The 5,878-nt window shown below is 41.6% G+C and overlaps 1 non-coding gene across 1 annotated transcript; it reads right to left on the minus strand.

Moving 5' to 3' along the window:
• Positions 1 to 5,592: 5,592 nt before the first annotated feature.
• TRNAW-CCA lies at positions 5,593 to 5,664 on the minus strand. The gene has a single exon. It is a non-coding gene; the product is annotated as a tRNA-Trp (tRNA).
• Positions 5,665 to 5,878: the final 214 nt, after the last annotated feature.

The following is a 5,878-nucleotide window of genomic DNA, read 5'->3' on the forward strand; positions in this document are numbered from 1 at the left end:
AATAAATACCTAATTGTGCAGCACAAGGAAATGCTGCCGCCTTGTGGCCACTTTTGGAACAGCAATGGAAAATCTGCGGATGGTACTTCATATTCATCAGGACTGAGGGGCTCTAAGGAAGAAACACCTGCCTAAAGAAATGTCCTAGGTGCGTCGGGCAAAAGATCACGAGGCCGATCTCCAAAGCTCAGTTTTACTCACACTGTTCTTAAAAATGTCACATGAAAAGCTTTCAACTTTGTGAAATGTTATAGAAATGTAAATCAAAACTGCAAATCGAAAATGTAAAAGGAGAAAAGGAAAGATATACCTATTTGAATGCAGAGTTCCAAAGAATAGCAAGGAGAGATAAGAAAGCCTTCCTCAGTGATCAGTGCAAAGAAATAGAGGAAAACAATAGAATGGGAAAGACTAGAAATCGCTTCAGGAAAATTAGAGATACCAGGAGAATATTTCATGCAGAAATGGGCAAAATAAAGGACAGAACTGGTAAGGAGCTAACAGAAGCAGAAGATATTAAGAAGAGGTGGCAAGAAAACACAGAACTATAAAAAAAAAAAATCCTAATGACCAAGATAACCACGATGGTGTGATCACTCACCTAGAGCCAGACGTCCTGGAATGCAAAGTCAAGTGGGCCTTAGGAAGCATCACCATGAACAAACTAGTAGAGGTGATGGAATTCCAGCTGAGCTATTGCAAATCCTAAAAGATAATGCTCTTAAAGTCCTGTACTCAATATGCAGGGAAATTTGGAAAACTCAGCAGTGGCCACAGGACTGGAAACGGTCAGTTTTCATTCCAAAATGAAAGAAAGGCAGTGCCAAAGGATGCTCAGCCTACTGCACAATTGCACTCATCTCACACATCAGTAAAGTAATGCTCAAAATTCTCCAAGTGAGGCTTTAACAGTATATGAACTGAGAACTTCCAGATGTTCAAGGTGGATTTAGAAGAGGCAGAGAAACTAGATATCAAAAGGAGGGGAACCCTAAAGGAAAAACAAAATAACCCTCAGGATAAAATAACGTTACAACCAAGGTGAGAATAAGGAATTCATCCCCAAAACACACAAACAACCCATGCTGTTCAATTAAAAAAGTGGTGGAGGGCAAAGATCTAAATGGATATTTCTCCCCAGAAGACATCCAGGTGGCTATAAAGCCCATGAAAAGATGCTCACATTGCTAATTATTAAAGAAATTAAAATCAAAACTACAAGAACATATCACTTCACCCAGGTCAGAGTGGCCTATGTCCTGAGGTTTACTAACAAAATGGCAGAGAGGACGTGGAGACATGGGAAGTCTCCTACACTGATGCTGGCAATGTAAGCTGTTAACAGTCAGGATGGACAGGGAGGAGCTTCCTTAAACAAGGGGAAAGGGAAAGAATTTACGTCTCTCCCTAACTGCTTACAGAAGAAAAAATCCAAATAGCTTGAAGAGTTAAATGGATGGAAGATTGCTCTAATCCTCTTGAGGAAAATACAGGCAAACACACTTTGACATGAATCACAACATGTTCTTTTTGAATCTATGCTTAGAATAATTAAAACTAAAACCAAACTTTAAAAAGGCACCTCATCAACTAAAAAGCTTTTGCACTAAAGGCAACCTAAAGGAAAGAAAAAGACAACCCCCAGAATGTGAAAATAAATGTTTGCAACAGATGTTTAAACTAATGAATTCATCTCCCAACAAGCAAACTGCTCACGCAGCTCATGATAAAGCTGCAAAAAACCCCTATCAATACAATAGAAAAACCGCAAAGATCTAAATGCATATGTCTCCAAGGAAGGCATTCAGATGGCCATAAAACAGATGAAAAGATGCTCAGGATCACTTTTAGAGAAATCTAATCAAAACTGCAGTGAGGTATCACCTCACACCTCACAGAATATCCATCTTCCAAAAGGTCTACGAAGGAATCATCTGTGTCCTACAAAGCTTAATTGCTGCTCAGGGCAAGGGTCACGGAGATTCCTCCTATACTGTGGGCGGGAGTGTAATTGAGTGGGTGCAGCCACAAGGAAAAGAGTATGGAAATTCCTTAAAACACTACATATAGACATACCACATGATCTTGCAAGCCCACTCCTTGCCTTAGACCCAGAGAAAATCATGATTTAAAATGATAGTTGCACCTCAATTTTCAGGGCAGTGCTATTGACAATATCTAAGACAGATCATCAACCGAAGTTACATCTATAGAGAAATGAAGAGTCACGTGTCCATCTCAAAACTGGCATACACTCAGCCATCCAAAAGAATGAATGAATGACATTTTCAGGAGCATGGGTGGACTGAGAATTTATCATACTCAGTGAAGTCAGAGATAAAAGAAGAAGTATCTCTTAGAGGGGGGAATCTATAAATTTATACAGGTTAACTAACTATAAACAGAAACAGACTCACAGACTTAGAAACCCAACTTATGACTTAAAAAAAAAAAATGTAGTGGCAGGGAGACCTTGAGAGGTTGCGATGAACAAAAACACACTATTTATTACCATATAGATAATGCCAGTGGACCTACCAAATAGCACAGGGAAGTTGACTGGATACGCAGAATAGACATACATCTGTGTATAACTGAATCATGTTCTCGTAAACCTAAAACAAACACACCAGAAATCAACTCTACTCCAATAGAAAATAAAAATTAACCAAAAAAGAAAAAAAGAGGAAGAGAGATACCAAGGGAACATTTTAGGCAAAGACGGGCACAATAAAGGACAGAAACAGTATGGACCTAAGAAAAGCAGAAGATAATAAGGAGAGGTGGTGAAAATACACAGACGAACTATACTGAGTTTCCCCTGTGGCTCAGCTGGTAAAGAATCTGCCTGCAATGCAGGAGACCTAGGGTCGAACACTGGGTTGGGAAGATCCCCTGGAGAAGGGAAAGGCTACCCATTCCAGTATTCTGGCCTCAAGAATTCGACAGACTGTATAGTCCATGGGGTCACAAAGAGCTGAACATGACTATTAAGGAGAGGTGGTGAAAATAGACAGATGAACTATACTAAAAAGATCTTATCACACCAGATAATCCCAATGGTGTGACCACTCACCTAGAGCCAGAAATCCTGGAGTGAGAAGTCAAGTGGGTCTTACGAAGCATCACTATAAACAGAGCTAGCAGAGAGGATGGAATTCCAGCTGAGCTGTTTTAAATTACAAAGGATGATGCTGTTAAAGTGCTTCATTCAATATGCCAGCAAATTTGGAAAACTCAGCAGTGGCTACAGGTTGGAAAAGGTCAGTTTTCATTCCAATCCCAAAGAAGATCAATGCCAAAGAATGTTCAAACTTGTGCACAATTGCACTCATTTTACATGCCAGCAAGGTAATGCTCAAAATCCTTCAAGCTAGGCTTCAACAGTATGTGAACTGGGAACGTCCAGAAGTACAAGCTGGATTTCGAAAAGGCAGATGAACGAGAGATCAAATCGCCAACATCTGCTGGATCACAGGAAAAGTAAGAGAATTCCAGAAAACATCTACTTCTGCTTCATTGACTATGCTAAAGGCTTTGTGTGGATCACAACAAACTGTGGAAAATTCTTCAAGAGATGGGAATACCAGACCACCTCACCTGCCTCCTGAGAAATCTGTATGCAGGTCAGGAAGCAACAGTTAGAACTGGACATGGAACAATGAACTGGTTCCAAAGTGGGAAAGGAGTACATCAAGGCTGTATATTGTCCCCTACTTATTTAACTTATATGCAGATAACATCATGCAAAATGCCAGACTGGATGAAGCTCAACCTGGAATCAAGATTGCCAGGAGAAACATTAATAATATCAGATATGCAGATGACACCACCCTGATGGCAGAAAGCAAAGAGGAACGAAAGAGCCTCTTGATGAAAGTGAAAGAGGAGAGTGAGAAAGCTGGCTTAATACTCAAAATTCTAAAAGCTAAGACCATGGCATCCAGTCCCATCTCTTCATGGCAAATAAAAGGGGAAACAATGGTAACAGGGAGAGACTATTTCCTTGGACTCCAAAATCAATGTAAAGGGTGACTGCAGCCATGAAATTAAAAGATGCTTGCTCCTTGGAAGAAAAGCAATGACAAACCTACACAGCATGTTAAAAAGCAGAGACATTACTTTGCCAACAAAGGTCCATTTGGTCAAAGCTATGGTTGTTCTAGTAGTTATGTATGGATGTAAGAGTTGGACCATAAAGAAGGCTGAGTGCCAAAGAATTGATGCTTTTGAACGGTGGTGCTGGAGAAGACTCTTGAGAGTTCCCTTGGACAGCAAGGAGAACAAACCAGTCCACCCTAAAGGAAATCAGTCCTGAATATTCACTGGGAGGACTGATGCCAAAGCTGAAACTCCAATACTTTGGCCACTTGATGGGAAGAGCTGACTCATTGGAAAAGACCCTGATGCTGGGAAAGATTGAGGAAAGGAAGAGAAGGGGGTGACAGAGGATGAGATGCTTTGTTGGCATCATCAACTCAATGGACATGAGTTTGAGCAAGCTCTGGGAGTTGGTGATGGACAGGGAAGCCTGACAAGCTGCAGTCCATGGGGTCACAAAGAGTTGGACATGACTGAGCGACTGAACAACATTGTGGTCTCATGAGAGAGGAAGGCATTGTAGAATGTGAAAAGAGTCCAGGATGTGACTTCCCAAAAAACTTTATAGAAAGCACATTTACTATAGTAGGCAATAGTTAAAACCCAGATCCTGAGATCTCCATCAGAATAACACTCAGTCAAAAATAAGGGTGGACTTCTGTCTTTACGAGGAAGACAGCATGATTTTATACCAGTAAACTGAGAGAGTGACCTCTAGTCTAGAGTGAAGGAGGCAGAGAGCTCAAGAAAGACGAAGGTTAGAATCATGTGACTCATCAGGAAGCTTTCTGTCTATTCTTCTCACCAACTCCCATTTATTCCTCAAAAGCAGAGATCGAAAACTCTATTGTAGGACACAGATGATTCCAGAAGACATTCTACAAGCGAAGGAACCAAACTCCCGAGGATAAATAACGGATTCTGGAAGGCAGTTGTCCTCACCCGAGAAGGCCAGGTTCCCATAGTTCTCTAACATCACATCCCTGTACAATGCCCGCTGACCGAGGTCCAGGCACTCCCACTCCTCTTGAAAGGTTGTTGCTGAACCACAGAAGACACCGGGATTCTTGGCCTCTGAAGGAGAATTCGATTTGTAGCCAGAGACGAAGCTTGATCACTCAGAGCTTTCGTGTAATAGAGTTTTATTAAAGTATAAAAGAGATAGAGAAAGCTTCTGACGTAGACATCAGAAGGGGGCAGAAAGAGTGCCCACTACCAGTGTTAGCAAGGGAGTTATATACCTTTTAATTAGTTATCCCAATGAAACAAAAGAATGTCTGGAGGTTGTAAAGGTCTTACTAGACCCACTCCCATAATTTACATTTTAAGATAACAGAATTAGCCGGAAGGTTTTCTAAGGTGAAAGGTGAGGTCACTCAGTCGTGTCTGACTCTGCGACCCCTTGGACTGTAACCTACTAGGCTTCTCTGTCCATGGGATTCTCCAGGCAAGAATACTGGAGTGGATTGCCATTTCCTTCTCCAGGGGATCTTCCCGACCCAGGGATCGAACCCGGGTCTCCTGCATTGGAGGCAGACGCTTTAACCTCTGAGCCACCAGGGAAGCCCCTAAGAAGGAGAAACTGTTCTCAAGCAGGATCCATTGTTGTTGTATAATCCCTAGTACAGAGTTTAAACTGAGTTGTGTAATTGACTAAGACTAAAGAATGTAGACACAAAAGTTTGTCCCTTCCTTCTCCTTGAGAATTCCAGACCCCTCTCTCCTTGGGGACCCCTGGACTTCTTATCTATCTGCCTAGGAATTGACTCTCTCACTC

Source organism: Oryx dammah, unplaced genomic scaffold, assembly GCF_014754425.2.
Source record: "Oryx dammah isolate SB20612 unplaced genomic scaffold, SCBI_Odam_1.1 HiC_scaffold_13, whole genome shotgun sequence".
NCBI lineage: Eukaryota > Metazoa > Chordata > Mammalia > Artiodactyla > Bovidae > Oryx > Oryx dammah.